Below are 10749 nucleotides of genomic sequence, written 5' to 3'. Positions count from 1 at the left end.
GATATATTGACCCTGAATACTCCTACTAATATGAATCAGAGGAGGTCTAATGCTGCACAAGTTCTACTGACTCATTTTGGGAAGTGCAGCCACTTTAGAAGTGAAAGTCACTCTCTGGAAAGAGCAAAGAAGGAATTAAGGGGAACACACCTACAAGAACACCCTAGAGTAAACACAATAATTTCGCTTTGGTGTTTTGTTGAGTTTTGTTTGGTGCCATGCAAACGGATTTCATTTATCTAAATTAATTCTTTGTGGACAAATTCTTTGTAGACAAATTTCTACAATTTTTTAGCCACACCTGATGCACCCAGTTACTCCTGTAAATCTCTGTAGATATGCATGAGTTTGTGTTCCTCTTGTATACACCTTTTGAATGCATCGTTCTCATAGCTTTGTATGCTGGTCTTCTGTCTTATGTTCTTTTTTCCATCGATGGGCACAAGGGACAGACCGAGCAAGGGATACAGGCACTTCCAGTTGTAGATGCTAAATCTAAATCTGCCAACTGAAGAATCCTTGTCCGGGGACTGCATAGTGGTAAAGGAGCTTTGTAACCAGGTGCAATTTGGGATTTCTGAGTTTCCCCATGTACTTAGAGTTGGGCCCCTGGCTTGCATAGAACTAAAACAGTCTTGTCAGGTTTGGGCAATTCAGTGCCCCATTTACACCTACTCTCAGCCAGGAGCCAAACATTAGTTATACATTCCTTAAATGTATGACAGCACCCTTTAGAATCAATGAAAAGCAGCAGACGCATCTTAGTGCCTCTTTCTTCCTCATCCTAAAGTAAATGTTTAAAATAAATCAGATGACTTGCACCCTACGAGAGCCTATTTCCCTCTATTGACCGTAAAAAGAACATGAAGTCTATATATAAATTCCAACAATATAGACATATAAAGTCAGGTGAACTCAGGCCCTCACATTCCTCTAGGTTTGAAGGGCAACATCAATTATTCTTCTCAGAGCAGCACACTTACTATACACTGGCAGGCTACTATTTTCTTTTAAAACATGTTGTATAAAGTACTTTGCACCTTTTTATTCTTCTATTGTATAACAAACTTGCTGTTATCAAGTTGCCTAGAAGCCTAGCCTAGAAAGCAAGAACTAACTGACTTGATTTTTATTATTGCACAAACTAAAAGTGTGCCAGCTTGTTCCCAACTTGCTATGTCTCCTCCATCTTGTCTAATAGGGAGTAAAATATTTTTGTATTTATTAGAATTCTATATGTAAGCACATAAATACACACATATATCATGCCCATTTTTTCTTCCTTCCTTTTTGTTTTTTTTTCTGTGCTTTTCTTCTGCTTTCTTATACTTTATACAAGAAAGCAGGCACCTGACTCATCTTGGCCAGTACAACATCACCTTTTTGTCCATGGTCCATCTCTGATTCTGTTGCTAGTGTCCCACAGGATTTATTCACTCTGAAACTGAGAAAAATCCAAATTAGTATTCCCTTAGCCTCTTTCTTTCCTTTTCTTTTTCTTTTTTTTTTTTTTTTTTCATCTTAGAGTGGTAGGGTGGCTAGCATGCTCTTTGGAGACACTGGTTATCCCTGGTGACTTCTTAGCACTCTTTCCATCCCTTCAATTTTCTGTATGCTTGAGTTCCTCAGAGTGCAGAGATTCTGAGCATGTTCAGCCTTGCCCAGTGTGTCAGTGTTTTTAGATGCTACTGTCACAGACATGATAAGTGTTACCAATAGCAGGCATATAAAATGTAGTCATTATTCTCCTCATTCAGGTACTGATTCTTTTTTTCTTACTGATGATGTTGTTGCATATTGGTACGGAAAGCTTTCATTTTGTTTTCTTTTTAAATGGTGTCAAAAACAGGAGAGAAGATTTCCTGATAGGGGAAAAATAATCCACTGTCACTGGAGAAGAGAGTGACTATTTTATGGGTTCTGTAAGATGGTTGGGAATGAAGGGAAGTGGGGGAGGGAAGGAAGAGAGCAACGGAAAAGAGCATTATATATGTTTTTATTGGCAGCCTGATTAGAAGGTCAGTAAGAGGCATGAGGAATATAACTGCCATGGTCACCCCATCCATTTTATTTTCCTAGGTTTTAATCTTTGATCCAGCTGCTCCAAGCGTCTGGCACAGTGAACTCTGTGACTCTGGGCTCTGATTCATGGGGAGTCCTTGGGGACATGCGTGCAGGAGCATGCTTTGCATCCAGTGTGGCAGCATCCACGCTACGCCATGTGTGCTGCTTGTGTGGGAATCATCTCCCTCTTCTGCTATGGACCATCTATCATCTTCCCAGGCAACTGAGAGTCTCAGGTGCCCAGTAGTAGGTCACTGCTTTCTGATTCCCTCAGCTCACACACAGTCCTTGGGGGAGGCGGAGAACTGCCATGACAGCCCAGCAAAGCAACAGCACCTCCCTTCTTCCTAGATCCCTCTGACATTTTTTCCTTCCAGGAACACCACACACAAGGATGTCATTTCTCCTATGGTCTCACCTTCCTCCCTTCTACAGACACATCCCTCCTCTCCTTCTCCCAACATAAGATTTTTTTACACATGTCCATCTCTTCTTTTTATCTGTTTCCAGCCTCCTGACCTTCCAAGAATTTCACAGCCCGTGTCCTGGTTGATGGGAAAGGCAGTGTTGGAGGGGAGTGTGGATGTGGAGTGGGGAGGAAGAAGCAGCATGTTCCTTCCCCATCACCCCCCAGGGCAGTGTCAGTAGGAGGGAAGCCCCTGGTAACTAGCGGGCTGGGACAGTCCTCTCATCTAACTTACCACCATCCCTGCAAGCCCCAGGGTAGATGCCCTTGGAGCTGAGTAGTGAGAACGTGTGTTAGAGACACATACACACACACACACACACACACACACACACACACACTGCTCTCTGCTCTTGGGACTGGCCACTGCCTTGGCTTCAGTTGCTGCAGCAGCCAGAAGAGCTGGGGAAGGATTTGAAGCAGCTGCTGGCTGATGGGCTCCCAACAGGCTGGGACTGAAGGAGAAGGTGGAGGAGAAAGAGGCCAGGATCCACACCTGGTAAGCACATTTGGGATCTCTATCCTTCATCCTTTGGGATGAAAGGAGCAATCAAGCTGGTGGAAGAGAGACAGAAACAAAAAGATAGCGGGGAGGGGGGGGGGGTTTAGAAACATGACTGGGGCTGTAGCAAGGACTGTACCTCTTCCTTGTCCCCCAAAGAACTTTACCAAAGGAACCCCAGGTGGACAGATGTGCAGGGGAGGACACAGCACAGCTTGGATGTGGCAAAGCAGTCACCCTGGGGGAGCCCAGATCAAGTGGCAGCCAGGATTTGGGTCACTCAGTAGTCGTCTAGGGGGGGAAAAAAAAAGATAATATTTTAAGCAGCAACCCAAAGAGGGGATAAATAGCAGGGAGTGCCAAGCTGTGGAGCAGCGGCAGAGAAAGTCTGTTAATTCTCGAAAATGGATGCACAAGCTAATCCTTCCCTGCAAATACAGCCTGGTAAATGTTCGGACCCGGCAGCCTTTTAAATGCCAGATCAGCTCTTACTTAAATGACATTTTGCTTTATTTATTTATTTATTTATTTACTAAGAATAGCTTTGAATAAAGAGATGATCTCTGCCTGGCTGTTGTGTGGGGATGGTTTGTTGTTGTTGTTTGTTTGTTGTTGCTGTTGCTGCAGCAGCAGCGCTGGGAGGTGTTGAGTTGATCCGGGCTCAGACTACCTTGAACCCTCTCCCACGCATACCCACGCCCCCCCCCCCCCCCCCACACACAGAGCTGTAGTGCTCAGCGCTGCACCCGTGCTCCTGCCGCCTCGGGCAGCAGAGCGGTGCAGTGCGATGCAGCCGGCGGGGTGAGGAGAGGAATTGCTGAGTGTGAATGAGTGCTGGGTGTGTAGGGCTAAGACGCGAGAGGGAGGAGGAGAAGGGGGGGGGAGCTTTGGGAAGATGCAGGGATGCTGGAGGAGCAGGTAAAGCCTAGACTGGCTCAGGGAGAAAGGGTTGGCCGGGAACAGGTGTATGTGTGCGGGGGGAGCTGGGGTAGCTGGCAGCGGACACAGGGGCTGAGGGGTTTGGGGGAGGGAGGGGAAGCAGGAGAAGGTCCAGAGGATACCGAGCTTCTGGACAAAAGGTAGGCAGGCAGGTAATGTGCCTGTGGGTCTGCAGAAGCGGTCCGGGATGCTGCATGCGGAGCTAGGGGGGCTGGCAGGGAACTGCAGCGGCTGTGGGTCCAGGGAGGCCGGACAGGCTGGCAGGGCTCCAGGGGCTGGAGCTCGGCAGGAAGGGGGGGGTGGCTGCAAGTGGCACCTGCCTCGGGGACAAGCGATGGGGCTGGCACAGTAGGGTGGCAATCTGCGGGGCACAGGGGCGGAGAGGCACCTCCCGCCAGCAGCCTTGGCAGCTCGGGCTGCCCTTGGCCGGGGCATCGCTTCTCGTCTCGCCGTGCCTGGTGCTGTCGCCCTGCACCCTAGGAAAGGGGTGAGAGATGGAGAGGGCAACCTGCCTCGCCGGTGGCAAACAGACCCTCCTCTCTGCTTGACATCGCTGTATGTATGCGGGGTGGGGGAGAGGGGTCGTTTCTCTCGCACCCCCCTCTCCCCCCTTGCCAGGGAGCATCAGGCAGAGCCGGGGGCTGCCTGGCTGCTCGGTTTCCTGGAGGGATCTGTGCCACTTGGTGGCACTAAAAAGTTGCGCTGGAGCCCGGCGCGCTCCCGGCGCGGGCGGCCCCTGCGAGCGCCCTCGGCCGCCCGAGCGCGGGGGGCGGCGGGGCCGGGGGCGGCGGAGCGGCCGGGGGCGGCGGCGGGGCCGGGGCCGGGGCCGGGGGCAGCGGAGCGCCCGTCCCGCCTGGCAGCGCCGCTCCCGCGGGGGCGGCGAAACTTGGGCGGAGCCAATCGGCTAAACGCCCGCCGGCGCCGCGGGGGTAAGCGCTGCCCCGCCGCTAGGTCTTAAGCAGACCCTCCCCAAGCAGGGAGCGCCTTTCTGTGGCTGTTGCCGCTCTGAGTCGAGCTCCGCTTTCCCGCTTGCTGGGAGAGGGGTGGTGCGGGAGGCATGTGCCCGCATAATGGGGAGGCTTTGCAACCTTCAGAGCACCTGGAGCAATTTCTATGCGGGGCACAACACAGCGTTAGCCCCTTGTAAATGCAGAGAGGTTGTTGCCGTTTATGTGTGAGGAGGGAATGAGATGTTTAACCAGGTGGCTCAAGCTGCAGCAAGTACTTAGGAAGACCGAGGTAGTGGTGGCAGAGAGCAAAGATCCATCTGTTGTTTCATTGTTTGTTTGCTTATTCCTCCGCCGCCCCCCCCCCGCCCCACTTTAAATCCAGGGACCATTCACGTCTCTTGCAAATGAGACTTGGGCTATGCTGAGAGAACAGCGTGTTGCATGGCGTGCGTGTGTATGCATTCATGCGCGGGGGTAGGATACTCAGTTCTCAGCATTTGCCTGTGATCAGAAGAAAACAGGATGTGCCCGTAGCTGGAGGAGTGACAAGGGTAGCCGAGCGGGGCTCACCTGCTGGTGATCTTTGCAGAGGCATTTGAGGATTATTCAGCTCCAGAAGGTCTGTGCGAGGAATGTTATCTCCGCTGTGGCTGAAAATAGAAGGAGGTGCCTACCCCTATCCGCCTTGATTATTGCCACCGAAAGGACCGCTTTGCCTCCACCGTAGGAAGAGGCGATTGCTACCACGGACAAGGTAAAGCTGTGGGAGTGGGGAAAGGGGATTTATCTGCCCCGAATTGACAACATAAACCCTGTGGATGCAAGAGGAACACTTTCCCCCTCTCCCTCCCTCCTGCTATTGCTCCGTGCCCTGGTTGCCAGAAGATGAGCACGGCTTCTGCAGTGGAAGCGAGCCCGTTGGTGGGTCTCACCTTCAGGGGCTGCTGGGGCACTGGCGGGTTGGGGCACCGGGCAATCCCCTATCCCAAGGAGCGGGGTATGTGTAGGGTGGGGGTGGGGAAGATTTTGGGAGACTGCAATACCTGGTTTGGTTTTGTGATATAGCCCTTACGATCACAGGCAGAGATTTACCTTGCTGAGAAGGGAGAATGGAAATGGGATGTATTTGTTTTCCAGAGACAGCCAGGCTTAGCTCAGCCATAGACTTTCCTGTGTGACCTTGGGACAAATCACTTTGGCTCTGCTCGGCAAGTCCCGTCTGTTCCTTATTTAATAATCGGAGCTAATGTCTCCGTGTGTAACCATGATTCATGAAGGGCTGAGAGGGGCTTTGATCCCAGTAGTCGAGCAGGGAGACAGCAACCTAAGAAGCAGTATGTGTGCGCACATATACGTGTGCAGCCATACAGTTATAGCGGCACAGGTAGCTACGCCAAGAGTTAACCTTCCTTCCTGTAAGACCCAACTCTGTCTACCTAATATGATGATATAAAAGTGGCCCGGCACGGCAACTGTGACCACTATGGCAATTTTACCACTGAAGGATTTTTTTTTTTTTTTTTGTATTTTTTATTCCCCGCACCCCGTTCCCAGAAGCGGGCTGCACCCGCGGTGCCGGCGGCGGGCGCGGGCGGCGCTCAGCACCAGGGACAGCGGCGGCTCCTGCCGGGAAAAGTTCGGGTGGCGCCGGGCAGCTCCCGGCTCCGGCTCGGGCTGCCGCCGCCGCCCCGCGCGTGGGCAAGGGGGGTCCCCGCCGCGCAGGGGCTTTTCCTCCCTGGGGGGCTCTGCATCAACCCGAACTCCCCCTGTTGCCCAGGGGTTTGAGGTGGAGGGGTGCGTGACTGGGTTTGGGGAGGGGGGACTGGACACCTGTTTCTTGCAGCCCTGAGGAGAAAGGGGGAAGAAGGGGAACCTTCTTGGAAAAACACCCCTCTAAACCATCCTGAAATGGGAAGGTGTACATAGGAGTTAACTGCAAGGTTCTCTTAATTCTCTTTGATTTTTGTTTCCTTGCTTCTCTATTCCTAAATATTTCCAGTAGATAGCAATATTTTGCATGCTCTCAAACAAGACTTTAGGTGGTAATATTTATGCTGTGTAAACAGGGATGCTATGGTTGATCAGTACGGCAAAGGATCAGAGAGTATTCCTTGAGTACCTATATAGATTACTTCTCATTTCATTTGCTCATATATGTATGGCTTTTTCGGTGTGGTGGTAGTACTGGAATGCTGTGCTGTACCCCTCTTGTTGCGATTTGCTAGATGATGTTTTCTGGAATTGCTGTTGCTTGCTCTTGATCACTTCCTCCACATCATACAGTTTTACTAATTAATAAAATGCCTAGAATTACAGCTGAAATCACACCAGAGCTATTAGTTTCTGCATCATCTAGTATAATAGCTTTTTGGTAATAGCAGTAATAAGTAGTATATTTGGGGGAACTGCAGAGATCATTACAAGTTTTGCTGGGATGTCAAGCACCTATATATATATATATTTTAAATGATTCACTAAGGTGAATGTGTGCGGGGAGCAGAGTACAGGGAAGAACTGTCTAGGGTTGCTATGCTTCTTGTTGATAATTATAGTATTCTATGCTTATTGCCTATGAAGGCACAAGATCTGCACACTAGTTTGCTATTTTCAGTGGCTATTCTGACTAAACAGCATTTTTCCGTGTTGGTTAGTTTCCTCCTATTTCTAAGCAAAACTGCAAAAACAGTTTCATAGTCTCTCCTGATGCATAAGGCTGTTTGCTTTGTCAAATGGCTTGATCCAAAGCCTGCTGGAATTCAAAGCTGTTAATGAAATGACTAACAGCTATTTGATTTAGTCTATTTTAGTGAATGGTAAGGTTAAATGGCAGTAGAAATCTCAAAATAGAGCATGGCAATGTTTTTCAGCTAAAGATGAACTGTGTGCATCAGGTTTTGTGTGATCAAACCTTCAAGAATCAGGTGTGTGGGACCTCCTGCAAACTGAGACTCTTTATAGCATTGTGAACCAGATTACCAGAATAGCCTGAACCCAGCACTTAGAGTTTTCAATATCAATAGCCAGCAGAACTAGGCAGAGGCTTAACATCCTCAAGGCACACTTTTTCCTCAGATTGTTCCCTGTCAAGAAGAGCTAAGAGGTCTCTGTCATTATATAATTATTTTTCCAAGGCAGTTCCATCTTTTGCTATCCAAAGCTCTTTACTGTAAGATAAGTATGAGGAAAAGTTGCAGGACTGACTCTGTGAATTGGTATTTCAACTGCTGCTTGATAAGTTTTATCTTCTCTTATGATGAAACCTGAGTTAGTTCCTTGGAATATACTGATTTGATTCATATATGGTTAATATCTGATGTCACTGAACTAGCTGCAGTATGTGCTATAAATGAATGCTTGGAAAACATTTCCTTGGCAGTTATGTGGCTGTAGGCTATACATACATAGCCTATAAGTAACACTTGTCAGTACATATGGATTTTGGTACCATAAGGTTTTCTTTGTTTTTTTTTTTTTTTTTTTGGGAGGGGGTGGGGGGCAGGGAGGAGGAGGGCAGAGCAGGGCTTTGCTTTTTATATATATATATTATTGTTCTGATCCAGAAAATCCTTTAGGGGGATGTTTAACTTTAGGTAAGTCTTTACAGATGTTTAACCAATAGGATTCTTCATGTGCTTAACATTGACCATATTCTTCAATGTTTTTCTGGATCGTACCCTGAGTCCACATTCCATCACAGGATTGTTCTGTGGTTCAGTAATCTATATTTTTATTTTTATTGTTTAAATCTGTTTTAAGGTTCAGAGACTATGAACTAACAGGCTGTTTCTGTTTCTAAGGTTTCTAAATTGTAGTAAAGAAGAAACCTGAACAAAAATATTACTCTTGCTCTCTTTATTTTTTCCCTGATATAAAATAGGCCAAATCAAAATCTTCCCTTTTACTAAATTTGTATTTTACTTATAGAAGCACAGTCGAGAGAATTCAAATAGCACAACAGGCAGGTTCTTCGCTCTGGGGTCACTAGTGGGCGCTGCTATAATAACATAAGTCACAAGGGAAAACGGTTTCTTAAGGCTTAAACATAGTTATATCTGCTGGTGTAGAAAATCTTAAGAAAAGTCAGACATGCCTCATGTATAAAGTCCCAGCAATGCCTATAGTGGAAAACTAGCCCTTTGCTGAGCTGCTGTGTTACTTTTTTTATTTTTTTGAACAAACAAGAGTTAATTAATGCAGTGTGATATTAGGGCTCATTTTGTTTTGGTCTGTACAGACTGTAATTACAGATGTACTTGCATTTGAGGTTGAAATAAATCATTTTAAGAATAACGTGATGTTTCATGGAGTATTACAGATGCTCATTTTCTGGTCGGTTAGACCTCAACATGAAGTAACTGGAACTCTGCCCTAAAGGAACAGCTGAGAATTTCTCCTGACAGAGTCTGGCATTAAGTTTTTACTGCCAGGGAGAGCAGAGGTTATAGGAACATGTTGGGTGCTTTATCAGATCTGTGACTTCATCAGCTCTTCAGTCATCTAAGATAGATAGCCCTTAAATTTCTATCTAGAGCAAGAGTGAGCAAAGAACGGATTGGCAGAATAATCATTCTTTTTCCTTATTTCTTCTGCAGTTGCTCCAAGTGTGAAGCTAGAGCCGCAAAGGACAGAGGTGTGTGTCATTTATTGTTTTAGCATGGGACTTCAGGATTAATTTAGAGTTAGATCCACAGATGAAATAAGCTAAGAACCTTGATACACCAGTAATTAAGTGCCTGATTCCATTTTGCCTATGTTGCAGTAAATTAGGAATAACTCCCTTGATGCCAAAGAAATTGAACAGTGTGAAAGTAAATTCTGACCTTAAGTGCTGTGCATGTTGATTTGCTTGTCCATCAATGAAAACAAGGAAACACAGATAGATTATTAACCAGGAAACAATTCCCACTACTTTATGCATGCTTTCAAGAGTTCACTGTCTTTGATGCTGTTGATACCTCTGTTCTCAGCCTGAAGGCTATAGCATATAAAACTCCCTTTAGAGAGGTCCCTAACAATTAACACAGGGGTATTCTTAGGCTTGTAAAGTTTGCTTAATTTTATTTTAGTAAACATGCTGATTGTAACAATAAGCTTTCTGTAGCAAGAAAGAACGGAAATAAAATTATGGAGTGATTTACATGTAATTCTCTTGGGGCAGGATAGCAGTAAAATTATGTATTTGAACAGTTCCCTTGGCCATCTTCTTTTCAGGAAGGACTGGAGGTGTTCTCCAGGAAATGTAATTAGGGTACCTAGTCTACCAGCTCTCTGCTCAACAATCTTTTTGCCCCAATTGGGATGTTTCACTTGACTACCCTCATGGCATCTTCTAGTGGAATATCCAGTGAACAGATAAGAGGCAATGGGCACAAACTGAGACAGAGGAAATTCCATTTTAACGCAAGGAAAAAAAAACCCAACACTTATTTACTGTGAGGGTGGTCAAACACTGGAACTGGTTGCCCAGAGATCTTGTGGAGTCTCCATCCTTGAAGATATTCAAATCTCAACTGGACACAGCCTGGGGCAACCTGGGCTGGCTGACCCTGCTTTGAGCAGGGGGTTGGGCTGGAAGATCTCCAGAGGTCCCTTCCAACCTCAACAATTCTGTGATTTTTATGATCTATGGGAGCAAGGGAAGGCCCATAGTTAGATCAGATCTTTATTCTTCAAATCCATACTTATTTAGCAGGCTCACTTAGCTGCGTCAATGTAAATTTCAGGTATTTCTGCTGCATCATAAAAGTCCACAGAGGTCTAGACTTCAGATCCTTTGGACATGAGTCCTAGACCTAATACCATAAAAAAAGCAGTTTTCTTGGTGCAAT

The sequence above is a fragment of the Apteryx mantelli genome, chromosome 1, assembly GCF_036417845.1.
Source record: "Apteryx mantelli isolate bAptMan1 chromosome 1, bAptMan1.hap1, whole genome shotgun sequence".
Taxonomy (NCBI): domain Eukaryota; kingdom Metazoa; phylum Chordata; class Aves; order Apterygiformes; family Apterygidae; genus Apteryx; species Apteryx mantelli.
The sequence above is the reverse complement of the archived record's forward strand: the minus strand, read 5'-3'. Positions refer to the sequence as shown.